The 13,624-nt window shown below is 44.1% G+C and overlaps 1 protein-coding gene across 1 annotated transcript in view; it reads right to left on the bottom strand.

The window, feature by feature from the left end:
- The window catches only part of Sil1 (SIL1 nucleotide exchange factor), a 244,026-nt gene extending 231,144 nt beyond the window's left edge, over window positions 1–12,882 (bottom strand). Inside the window, exon 1 of the mRNA XM_059246149.1 lies at window positions 12,757–12,882. The gene's annotated coding sequence lies outside the window, so the exon portion shown is untranslated. The remainder of the gene's footprint in view (window positions 1–12,756) is intronic.
- Between the last annotated feature and the right edge of the window lie 742 nt (window positions 12,883–13,624).

Below are 13,624 nucleotides of genomic sequence, written 5' to 3' on the forward strand. Positions count from 1 at the left end.
CAGACAACAACTGCCTGTAACTCCAACAGATCAGATGTCTCTGGCCTCTGAGGGCACCTGCACTCATGGGCACATACCATACACAAGGGACACACACGTATACACATAGTTTAATATTTTAAGTTGCTTTTCACAACCCAGTAAAATCAGAATACGAAGGTGAATGGAGCATAGGACTTAAGTGATGTTCTACAAGACCAGTCCAGGAGACTAAGTTACTACCTATAAAAAATTAGACACTTAACCAGAGCCAAGCTTTCACCAAAACTTCCTCGAAAGCATCCAGGTTATGTCCTCTACTTTTTTATTCTTCTATGGAAAATCTAAATATATAAATTCTAGTTTCTACCCAAAGACCAGAACAGGTAGCCAATAGGTGGAAAACAGACCAAAAATGGGCTTTAGAATTCCCTAGAGACTTTATCAAAAAAAAAAAAAAAAAAAAATCTGTTTCCAGCTTTTCTTGTAACAAGAGATAATGAGGTCATGCGAGCCATGCTCACCCAAGACAATGAAAAGCTAACAAGCAGCTTCCAATCATGGACCACTTAAACGCTCCAGTCTGACACAGGCCCACCATTTGCTGCTTCATACTGACTTGGCCCTGACAGTCTCTAAATTGATGACTCCCATCCAGTGAGCGACAGAAGAAACTGCAACTGAAACAGACACTTAAAGCGACCAGACAGCAGGAACTCTGTTTTCAAACACCATCTCTGTGCCACGAAATGTGCTGAGGGAGGAGAACCAGAGAGGAATGAGGAAGGCAATCTCTTAAGGAATTTCTAAGCCAGAAAAACATAAAACATGAGTTAGATGTGGTGGTGCACTTGGAAAGCCGAGGCAGATGGATCTCTGAGTTCAAAGTCAGCCTGGTCTATGGAGTGAGTTCCAAGATGGCAGGGCTGTTACACAGAGAAACCCTGTCCAAAAAAAAAAAAAAAAAGGCATAAGACACAGTCTAAGAAATCAGCCGGCTTTGGATTTGCAGGGCTTAAGAATAGAGCACGGTGAACTCACCGTAGCTGGGCATCAAGGAAATGGAATTAACAGTGTTCTCAGTTCTTAGGTTTTCATGTATTAATTCAACGGCATTCATGGTGTCTATAATGTACTCAGCATTATGCTAGGAGACACAAAATAAAAGGATAGCCACGTCCTTGAGCAGCTCATACAATAGGGCAAGTAACTAACCAGAATAAGGATTCAATCACCGAGGTGTTGCTATGGGATACAGATGAGGAGTTAACGGGGCCAACCAAAGGCTGCTCTGCAGCAGAGAGCAGGGCATCCAGGTACTCTGGGAAAGAAGGGGCGGAGACACACGCATGCAGCATGCTCAACACACGACACAGACCAGTTTATCAGGAGCAGAAAGAGCTGTGACAACTCAGTGCGTCAGTCAAGTGGTGAGACAGGCGGGCATGGCCATAGGCAACTGTCCAGCAATGGAAGCCATGGAAGGGGTCGCATGTGTTCACTGCTCAGCACGCACATAGGAAGACTTGAAGCAGCAAATCAGAAGCAAGAAACAGGCCGTGGCTTCTGTAATGACTGAGAAGCACAGTAATAGGAAACTGAGAGAGCAATAAGACAAGGTAAGGAAGAAACCACAGAGGCTTGCCAGGAAATTTAAAACAATGGCATTTTCTTGAAAACTCTCTATTTCCATTTTTTTTTAATCAAATCAGACTGGCTTCCCACAGAATACTGAGGTTGCACCCTATTTCATTCAGTCAGAGGAGCAAGGCATAGGCTATAATTACAGTGCTCCATTTTAAAAATATGGTTTGAGATTAGTATAGTAAGAATAGCTTCAGGGGCATTTTATCTACTCCCATTCTACCAGTTATAAAGATTTTTGTTTTGGTTTTGTTAGCAACACACTCAAACAACTGATCTAACCAACCAGATCTGTTTTGGTTTATAAAACAGTGCCTTATGTAGCCAAAGCTAGCCTCAAATTCATTATGCAGTTGAAGATGTCCCTAAACTCCTCAGCCTCCTGTTGTACCTCCCAAGAGCTGGGATCACAAGCATGTGCCATCACACCCAATTCAGCTATAAATATTTCTTTGTGGGGAGAGAAGACTGAGATAGAGTCTCTCTGTGCAGTCCTGGCTGTCCTGAAACTAGCTTATGTAGACCAGGCTGGCCTCAAACTCAGAGCTCCAAATGCCTGCCCCCTGAGTTCTGGGATTAAAGGTACATGCCACCAGACCTAGCTCATCAGCTATAGATCTTAAAGAGAAACAGTCAACTTCAGTACAAAACTATGCCTTCCTAGCCTTGTACCAAGGGCCAGAAATGAGAACAGAAATCAAAGGGAAGATGTGACTGGGGTCCAGGTTCCCTTAATGAGATCACTGCTTCACATCTGGCTGAAGATCAGAACACAAGAGACAAGTACACTGTCAAAGGACCTCCTCCACACAGGCTAGGTCCAACGAAATCTCCATCCTACTGACTACTGACAGCACAGTGGACCAGAGGAAGTACTTTTCATATCTACTCTCTCAACACAGCTACAAAAGGAGGTACTGTTATTCCCTTTCTGTAGACCCAAAACTAAGGCTTATAGAAAATAACTTAAATCTGGTAGCTAGCAAATAGATAGCAGAACACCAAAGGCCCAAATAAGCCTGTGTTTTTAAACTATTCTGATATACATTCATTCTTCTCTCTTTCTCTCTTTCTCTCTTTCTTCCTCTCTCTCTCTCTCTCTCTCTCTCTCTCTCTCTCTCTCTCTCTCTCTCTCTCTCTTTCAGAGATGTAGTCAAGGTTTGTCACCAGATACAGTCCACTGCAGTCTGGCTAGAGTACTATTTCTAATACAGAGAAAGACTTCAAATCTTATTTCCTCTGAGGTAAGAGCAAGAAGGAAGACACTTCTATGTGAGCAGAAAACAAGCTAGCATAATTAGGAACCCCTCAACAGCGAGATAATAGATGAGGCATGTCTTGGAAAAGGAAAGGCAGGACTTTCTCCTTCCCCACAGATTTTTTTTTCCTGTCCCCAAGATTTTTTTTTTTTTTTTTTTTGGTTTTTCGAGACAGGGTTTCTCTGTGTAGCTTTGCGCCTTTCCTGGGACTCACTTGGTAGTCCAGGCTGGCCTCGAACTCACAGAGATCCGCCTGGCTCTGCCTCCCGAGTGCTGGGATTAAAGGCGTGCGCCACCACCGCCCGGCCGTCCCCAAGATTTTTAACCACAAAAGCATCTTACCTCTTTGCAATGCTTTCAACAATCCTACTGATTTCTCTGGCCGCCCTCTGTTGGCCCCCGGCTTGTGTCCTGCCTCTCAACAGCACTAGAATCCCACTATTGTGAGCAGCTTTTAAAAGGGTATGTGGCCCACTTTGATTCCCCTGGGGCTCAGTCTTGTCATCAATAGAAGAAGCCATCATTTGCAAAACTGACATTCTGGGCATTAAAAAACTAGAGAAGTATCTCCTGACTGCTGACCCCAAAACAAACTAACAAAAATATAAACAGGGCTATAGATATAGCTCAGTTGGTAGAGTATTTGTTTGATCCCCAGCACATCAACCACTGTGGCACACGTGAGAATCCCAATACTTTAGAGATAGAGGCAGGAGAATCAAATAAAGTTTTTAAAAGCCCAAGGTCATTTTCAACCTTGACTTAGAAGCCAGCCTGGGCTACATGAGACTCATCTAAATAAAATAACCATCAACAGCTACACATTGAATGGGAACCATACTTACAAGAGTCATCTCTTCCAGCTCCAAAGCACCATGGGAAAATGGGTCCAAGGATGGAAACTTTATATCACAAACACACTGAAACCCAACTCCCTATCAACTATAAAACTAAGGTTCCCCTTAAATACCTTGCTAAGGAGCTGGTCCCTGATGCTTCAGGATGTCTTTACCTCTGGGTACTGTTTCAGGCTTAAACGCCTTTAATCTCTGAGATTTCCACAATGGAAGCAGCTACTTGTCCAACCTCTAGAAAACTAGCAGGCTTCAGTTCAGTGGACCAGCATTGATAGGTCATACCTCAAGTTTAATTTGTTTTAAGAATTTAAGCCTGAGACAATACCCAGAAGTAAAAAAAATGTCCATCTGATTGAGGCAGGATGGCACACATCTATTTCCAGCACATAGATGGTTGAGACAAGAGAACAGTAAGTTTGAGGTCAGCTTGAACTCCAGGCTAGCAAGGTCCTGACAACAAAATATAAAATTAAAATTAAACCAGGCATAGTGGCACATAACTGTAACCACACCACAGAGAGGCAGAAGGGTCAGGAGTTCAAGGCCAATCTCACTATGTACCAAGTTCAAGGCCAATATAGGCTACATGAGACATAGATACATACATATTAAGTTAAAATCAGTACTTTTTAAGAGAAATGCCCATTTTTAAAGTCCTCACCAGACCTTTCGGGTGCATCCCAGGTTCTTCCTTCAGTTTCTAGAACTCTTACAAAGCAGAAGGAACAAATGACTTGAGAGAGATGGGAACGACCTCCATGTGAAGGTCAGGTCACCAACTGTGCTACTTCTTCTGTCAGTGATGATAAGTGACAATCAAGACATAACAAAGCAGCTACTTGGAGGATGCATGGCCAGGGACAGACCTCAGAAGCATGCCCGTCCCCATTTCCCGGTGGACATAAAATGTAACCTGGGCTAACCATCGGACAATGTTCCCTAAGGTTCCAATGTTCAGTCTGGGAACACAGACTCGGTGTGAAAACAGACGGCCCACAGGGCACCAGTGGAGCAGGCAGTAAATCAAAACACCTCACAAGTCCGAAGCTTAGAACAGAGACAGTAAGAACAAAGGCAAGTCCAGTCTCTTTGGAGGAGCCGGGGCAGGAATGACCTCTCCCGCCTCCTCTGCTGTTACCTCTCTTCAACTCTCTTACTAGCTTAAGGACTTTAAGAAAACAATCTGCTTTTATTGTTCTCAAGTTTGGAAACAAAGTCTCACCTTTTAGTCCAGACTGACCCCAAGTTTCTTATGGAGCCTGGCTGACCTGCAGCTCATGATCCTCTAGCCTCAGAGTCCCGAGTGCTGGTATTATAAGGACATGCCATCATGCCCATCTTAAAGATGACAGTCCCCATCAACTCTAAAAAGAACAACTTCTGTTTTGAAACACTAGGAATAGTCAAAGTAAAACAGAAATGTCTACCTTACAAACATTTAAAAGTTAAAGAGGAGGGTGGGAGAAATGGCGTAGCAGTTAAGAGCACTCTCTGTTCTTTCAGAAGGCCCGGGTTCGATTCCCAGCATCCACATGGCAGCTCACAATCATCTATAACTCCAGTCCTAGGGAATCCAACAACCTCTTCTGACCACCTCAGGCACCGGACATACACGTGGTACACAAACCCACATGCAAATAAAATACCCATAAACGTAATTTTTAAAAATTAAATAGCTGGAGTTCACCAAGCCTGCTGTACCCTTTTGGTTACAACCTCCAAGCTACAAACTCAAGGAGTACAAGCAGGTCAGCAGGTTAGAAAATGGAACCAGTAGGAGAAATCCACAGCTTTGACCCTCCTAAATTCCAAGAAACTAACTCTATTTCCATGACTGCCCTTAGCTACAGCTAGTCATCTCATTAAAAAAAAAAAAAAAAAATCCAAACAGCCCAGCACTGGAGACAGAGGCAGGTGGATATCCGAGCCTTCCAAGCAAGCTCGGTCTACCTAGAGAATTCCAGGCCAGTTATGGCAGCATAGTGAGACCTTGTCTCCAAAGAGAGTGGGAGGAGCAGAGAGAGAGAGAGGGAATGGGACAGGGAGAAGGAGAGGACAGCCTGAGACCCCAAAACAGGAAAGGATGGATAAGGCATTAGCCATAAGCCAGCTCATCTTTGAAAAACACCATGAGCCCCTTAGCCCCAGAAATCCTTCACTTTAATGTCTCCCGATACGTTCCACAGGGCCTGACACATGATAAGGCCTTGAGAAAGGTGAATGGAATGGTTGAACGTCCTGCTGATGACTGCCAACCCATGGGAAGAAGGGAATCAACAAGGGAAGAGAAACATGTGAGCTGGCTTTAACTCCTGGCTGCATCAAGCTTTTTCTAAAACCAGGGTCTTGCTATCTGCCCAAGCTTGTTTGTAACTCAAAGCAAGTCCCTCATGTAGACATAACAAAACATGTGCCTCCACTCCTTGCTTCTACCTAAGTAAAAATTATTTAATCTACTGTCTTAGTTACGGATTCTATTGCTGTGAAGAGACACCATGATTATGGCAACTCTTAGGAAACATTTCATTGGGCTGGCTTACAGTTTCAGAGGTTTAGTCCATTATCATCATGGCAAGACATGGCAGTGTGCAGGCAGACATGGTGCTGGAGAAGTAGCTGAGAGTTCTACATCTTGATCCACAGGCAGCAGAAGGAACTGTGACAGTGGGCATAGCTTAAGCATAGGAGATCTCAATGCCCATCCCCACTTCCTCCAACAAGGCCACATTTCCTAATAGTGCCACTCCCTATGGGGGCCATTTTCCTTCAAACCAGCACACCTACTAAGCCTCAATTTCTATTTCTATAAAATGGTATGATGCCTATCTTATAAGGTTGGTTTAAGGTAGGTAAGATAACATGTCTTTATTTTACTAATTTGTGTTTAAGGCACTGAAAAAGCTTGTGATAATAGCTATATCTTCTAGATGGAAAATGGGCCTTATTAACTATACTAGAGAAAAATTACAGGATATCATCATGGAGAGAGTGAAAATTGGCTTCAAGGGGAGAGAAATCTTAAACAGCACAATGATTTGCGGCCAACCCAAAGGCCACAACACAAACAGATATACAGAACATCAATAGTATTAAAATTCATGTGGGAACCAGAGAGATGGCTCAGTGGGTAAAGGCACTTGCTGCCAAGGCTAATGACCTCAGTTTGATGCCCAGCCCCACTCGGTAGAAGAAAGAACTAATTCTGGAGAGCCAGCCCCTTACTGCTACATGTGCTCTGTGGCATGTACACACAAATACAATGAGTAATTTTCTTTTATTCTAAATTTCATATAGGATATGTAAGAGGGAGGAGTCATTAAAACATGGTAAATAATGGGGCTGGAGAGATGGCTCAGTAGTTAAGAGCATGTGTTACTCTTTGCAGAGGACCAGGTTCAGTTCCCAGCATGCACATGGTGGCCCACAACTATCTCTAACTCCAGTTCCAGGGGAGCCACTGCCTTCTGAGCTCTGCCAACACCAGGCACACAAGTGGTGCACAATACATACATGCAGGCAAAACACTCACACACACAAAAGGTTGAGAAACACTTGAACCCAAAATGCGGGCCTAGCTGCTTGTGGGCATGTTACCGAGTTTGTGTACTGGTCATGGATAGAATGAGCAACTGTTTCCCTCTGCTCTGGACTTTCCTAGATTGGGCCCTGAAAGCCCTACATCTAAGAAGCTTCTCTGCCCTGAGAAAATTGGAATGGTTACTCCCTTTTCTTATGGGAGAGATTAATGAAGGCATTTATAGTTCACAAATGAGGGACACCCACATGATGGGCATAGCACTTTAGCAACATTCCTAAGTCTGGCACTTTCCATTGCCCAGCCCTGAGCTCAGAGCTCCCTGTCCCTCACCTTTAAGGCCTTGGCACAAAATACCATTCAGGCATTGACTACTATTTCCTTCTCAGTACCAAAGCCAAGGACAAGATGAGGCGGCTGAGGGCAGACTCAGCTGGACCAGCAAAACCACACCCTTGTCTATGAGCTGTGTGTGTGTGTGTGTGTGTGTGTGTGACAGTTTTCATTGTCAGCTTGACAGTCTGGAATCGCCTGGGAGAGTCTCAATAAAGAACTGCCTAAATCAAGTTGGCCTATAAGCTGACTGGGAAGGACTTTGTTCTTTCCTTAAAGTTTTTTTTAATTGTATGTGTATGAGTTTTTGCCTACATGCATGCATAGGCATGACTGGTGCTCTCCAAGATCAGAAGAGGGGATAAGATCCCCTGGAACTAGAGTTACAGATGGTTGTGAGGCACCAAGTGTGCCAGGAACTGAACCCAGGTCCTCTGCGAGAGCAGCCAGTGCTCTTAACTGCTAACTCTCTCTCTCCAGCCCCTGTGTTTATTATTTCTAATTGTGTGTCTGTGTGTGGTTATGTGCACCTGAGTGCAGATGCCTAAAGAGGTCAGAGATCTCTCTGGAACTGGAGTTAGAGGCAGTTGTGAGCCACCAGCATGGGTGCGCAGAATCAAACCCAGGTTCTATGCAAGAGCATTCTCTCTCTCCTCTCTCTCTCTCTCTCTCTCTCTCTCTCTCTCTCTCTCTCTCTCTCTCTCTCGGTTTTTCAAGACAGGGTTTCTCTGTGTAGCTTTGTGCCTTTCCTGGATCTCGCTCTGTAGACCAGGCTGGCCTCAAACTCACAAAGATCTGCCTGCCTCTGCCTCCCAAGTGCTGGGATTAAAGGTGTGTGCCACCAACCACCCGGCAAGAACATACACTCTTAACCACGGAACCATCTCTCCAGGCCTGAGAGGAATTTTCTTAATTGGGTTAACTGATGTGGCAAGATCCACTCTGAATGTGGACAACTTCAGTCTGACTTTCGCAGCCAGCAGAGTGATGATCCCCAGGAGGCAAGAAGGCAGTTTGGTTCAACACAACTCAGTAGCTGGTGGTAGTTTGATCTTCTGGAGTCTGACCCCAAGTAGTTATTTTAGGCATATTTAAGCACACCACAATTTGGTAAAAACTTATTCTGGTGATAATTAACTCAATCCTGCATTCACAACAAAGCATACAAAAATCTCTCTGAGGAACAAAGTAAGTTCAGAAACTCTTTGTAAAATCCATGAAGATAGATTCTACAGATCAACTGGGGAAAACAAATTTATGGTAAGGGTCTAGGGGAGGATCTGGTTTCAGAAAAGTCTCTAGCCACACAAATAGAGTAATAGTCATCAGGCTATTCCCTAGTGCTTATCTGTGAACACAAAGACCTCCCTGCCTCCTACAGACAACACCCATTTCATGGTCTGGACCATGAAGAGTGAGTGTGAGCTGGACAAGTAAGCATGCATTCAGTTCTCTCTGCTCTGGACTGCGAATAAGTGACTAGTGACTTAAATTTTGTCTTGACTTCCCCAAAATGAAGGACTGTAACTCAGAACTGTGAGTTAAAATGAACCACTCTCCTTTAAAGCTGCTCTTGCCAAGGGCAGTTTATCACAGCAACAGAAAAGAAACTACCTGAAGGAACTCCAAAGCCTAGCCTGATGGCGGTTCCCTCCCTACTGAGTCTCCTAACTCCAGGTTAGAAGTCTGCACAAGTGAGTGTCAAGACTCCTCACAAGTCAAGAAGAATCCATGCACCTGAGCAACCGGAATCTTTTATAAAGCTTTTGTCCCAAAGATAAGCTATTATTATTGATAACATGAACTAGGAGGGCCCATCATCTGAGTAACAGGCTATAATAGTAAAATCCATAAATGAAATGAAAAAACAGAGGGCAGAATATTTTCTCTTCAGACCACATGCAATTAAAATACAAAGCTCTCGACAATAGAAGACTAAAGCTTGAAGCTTAAGGCTCAGAAAGAGAAAAGATTAGCGCCACAAGGATGGGTCTCCAAATTGACACCCAAACTAGAAACTAGAAATGTTTGTGCTACTGAGCGTGAAAGAACACCAGCTGGGGTCCCTAGCAAAATCCTCAGGATTCCACAACCAAGGGGCAAACACTGTAAAGTGTTCAGACTGGCTCTCTGTAGAGAGGCCGAGTCAAGGACTGGCAGATGGCTCCATAATAGTCTCATTTAGGATAAAGTCAGTGTATGAATATACAAACATGAAAAGAATCAGAAAGCATCCACCTACTTGGGGAAAAGGTACAGCTTCTCTTTATTTCCATGTTCTAAATTTTCTCATTAACAGCAGATGTTCAGGGTAGGATGTGGTTCAATTGTAGAGTTATGTCTGGCATGCACAGGGCCATAAGATTTGGGTCCCAGTATAACAAAAAAATAAAATAAAGCCCAAAAAAACTTCCCTTGCTTTTTTTCATGTATATCACTTCACTTAACCATCCTTTTAAGTAGTATTCCCATTTTAAGGAGTGGAAAACTGAGCCTAAGAGGTGAAGAACTTGTCCAAGGTCATATGGCCAATAAGTGGTAGAATTAAAACTGCTGTTTACCACACTCCAAAAATCCATTGTGTCTACCTCCAAAAACCTGTTCATTCACCCACTGGGGAGGATGAAGCAGAAAGGTCACAGGTTTGAGGCCAACCTGGGCTACATAGCAAGTTTGGGGCTACCCTAGGTTACAAAGGAGACAGTGTCATTTAAAAAAAAAAAAAAAAAACCAAAAAAAAAAAAAAACATTTAAATTGGTTCTCTGAAGAGAGGCTTCTTTCTCAAGGACTAGAAGATAGTCTCCATAACAGTTTTATTTAGGATAGAGAGGGAGTGGAGACAGGAGGCAGGTGGTGGTGGTACACACCTTTAGTCCCAGCACTCAGGAGGCAGAGGCAAGAGGATCTGAGTTTGAGTCAGCCTGGTCTACATATTGAGTTCCAGGACAGCCAAGACTACAAGTGAGACCCTTCTCAAACAATAACAAATAATAATAATAATAATAATTCATCTGAAGACATGCCAGTGTCAAGGTTTTACAACCACGTGCCACTTAGGGCTTTTAGAAAGATATAGTGTCAGATGTTAATGAAACTGATCTCCAAAAATAATTTCCGGGTATAGGTTTTTCAAAACTGCTTTGGACAGTAGCCATATCGCTTGGATAATGCCCACCTCCACCCCCAAGCCCACACCTACACACACCACTGAAGGGAGAGTAGGAGAGTAATATTGGAGGTTCTAGTGTGTTTGATATTTCAAAATACATTTTGTTGTTTTTCAGTTTTACTTAATTGGCCTTTTTCCCTGTCATGAGACACACTGGGGCTCAAAGTTGGCCCCAGTAGAGATGAGACAGCCTTCAGAAAAACAACAGGAAAGAGGAAGAAAACAGCATTAAATATCAGGCAATTTTTATTTCTGAGCTGTCATATGCCTACTAACACGTTCTCCATCCCCATTATCAGTAAAATATGCCGTCTTTTCTATTGCCAGTTTCACTAAAACAGCACATGTATTAATACACAGACTGAATTTACTACCTTAATGAAAGGTTATGATAAATCTGGTGTGGCAGCAACATCTTAAGCACCCAGGAGCCATGTCCCAGTGGAAAACACTGACCAATTTCTGGACCATGTTACACAAATAGCAATCCTAATATTACATTATGGTCTCCATTAAAATTGTATCTAATCCTAGCCGGGCAGCGGTGACACATGCCTTGAATGCCAGCACTCAGGAGGCCGAGCCAGGTGGATCTCTGTGACTTCGAGGCCAGCCTGGTCTACAGAGTGAGATCCAGGACAGGCACCAAAACTACACAGAGAAATTCTGTCTCAAAAAAATAAAAAATAAAAAATTATTGAATCCCTAAATCTAACTTTTTTATCAGGAAAACTTTTGAGTGTAAAGCTAAAAAGGCTCATGCACATACACAGTCTCTCACACTCCCAAAACAAATACTGCTAGTATTTGTAAACATACCAGTTTCTTCTCTTAGCAAACATGGAGGATTCATTTTCTTCCTGCCTACCTATAGTGGGTTAATCTAATCATTCCTTCAAAGCAGTCTGCAGTTTTGTTTTGTTTGAGATGGGAGAGCCAGCTGGATTGGAAAGGAAGCCAAGCATTATAAATACATTTAGAAACTGATCTTACATATGGGTCACAGTGATTAGATACACAGAGGGCCTCAAGTCTTCCAGGCCAAACTGAAACTCTGTGTAAGCTGAGGATGACTGAAACTTCTGATGCTCCTTCTTCTACTCCTTAGTGCTGGGATTACAAGCAAACACTACAGTACATACACCTGGTTTATGCAATGGTAGGGATCGAATCCAGGGCTTCATCAAATGAGCTACATCTCCTGCCCTCATCAATACATATTTAAAGGCATCTAACAGTACAAATAAGTTCCTGCTGGTTTCTCAGCTGTTGGGCATTTCTGGAATCCAGTCTTTTCCCATCAAAAGGATGCTGGGGTCACCTGAATGGAAACACCTGAGATGTAAGCAAGTGCCCACACACTACTTTATCCAAAGTTCCTGGGAGAAGCCTAGAGATTAAGCACAAAGCAATTTGAAATCTCAACAAAGTTCATAACCTTATAACCTGTGCATTGAAGGCAAGTTTTACATCTACCAGTGCAAAGGAAAACACTCAGAAGGAGAGGTAAAATAACAAGGGGGGAGGACATAATTTCATGTCAAGAGACTCGGGAGGTTCCTAACCAGTTACCAAAATGTCAACCCTAGAGGTGTCTCTTGAGAGCAACACCTAATTCGCCTCCTTCTTTGGACAGATGTGGAAAAACTGAGGCCGAAAGAGGAGAATAAAGATGGAAAGTCAAAACAGATGTGCAGCCCAGAGCCACTGCCCCCTCTTCTGGCGCTGGAAGGGGGGGTCACTGCGTCGCTAAGTGGAAAATGACAGAGCACAGCTTTGGGGCGGCCAGCCTAGGACGCAGTTGGACGTCTCGCCCGCGAGGCACTGAGATGGATGTGGTGGGACCCGGAACACTGTGGGAAGGTGCGGAGAGCGCGGGAGGGAGGGAGGGAGGGAGGAGGCCGCTAACGGCAGGAGGCCGGGCCGGCGCCGTCCGCCCTGCGTCCCGCTCCAGGGCCCGGGGCCCCCACCTCCCCTACCTTCGGCTTTCCACCGCAGCCGAGGGGCAGACACAAGCCCCACAATTCCAGGCGGCTGCAGCGGCAACCAGCTCCTCGTGCGCAAACGCGGTGGCAGCGGCCGCCAGAACCTGAAGGCGCGTGGCTATTACGTCATCCTCAAGCTTGCCCAATGGTGACCTGCCAGAACAGCCTCCGGCCTCTCTCTCCCCACGCGGCATTGTTAGCCCCGCCTCCCTCGGCTGCTAAGTCCCGCCTCCTAGCGTCTCCCTCCGCGGCAATGCTGAACTTACGTTCGCGCCCCTCCGCTGGGAGCAGTGTCTAAAAAGAGATACCCGTGGGCCCGGTCTTGTTTCTCACCTAGACCTTCAGTTTCTTGTTTGATTTCCCAAGATCGTAATTTCTTTCTAGCGTAAGGATCTTCAGAAAGAAACCTGAGGGGGTGGAAGGCAAATATAAATCACGATGTTATGACTCAGTTTATGACACAAATTGAATCTCAAGCAATAAATAGTTCTTTGAAAATTTCATGCAAAATAGAGCACCCGTAAGTCACTCGCTTTATAGAGTGCGTGTTTTAAAATGATAAAGTATTTTAAAGATAAATAGGTCACCTGCATTTCTAATGCTGCCATACCACTGATTTGCCAGGTGATGCACATACAAGATTTCACAAGATTAGAATTGCTGTCCTCTTTTCTTATAAATAGACCAAAGCTCAAAGAGGATGTTCTAGTTCGCTTTCTGTTGCTGTGGGAAAATACTGACGTAAAGCAGCTTGGAGAGGAGAGAGTTTACTTGACTTACAGGTTACAGTTCATCATCCAACAAAGTCAGGTCAGGAACTTGAGGCAAGAACTGAAGCAAAGACCACAAAGAAATGATGCTT

Source organism: Peromyscus eremicus, chromosome 19 (genome assembly GCF_949786415.1).
Source record: "Peromyscus eremicus chromosome 19, PerEre_H2_v1, whole genome shotgun sequence".
Taxonomy (NCBI): domain Eukaryota; kingdom Metazoa; phylum Chordata; class Mammalia; order Rodentia; family Cricetidae; genus Peromyscus; species Peromyscus eremicus.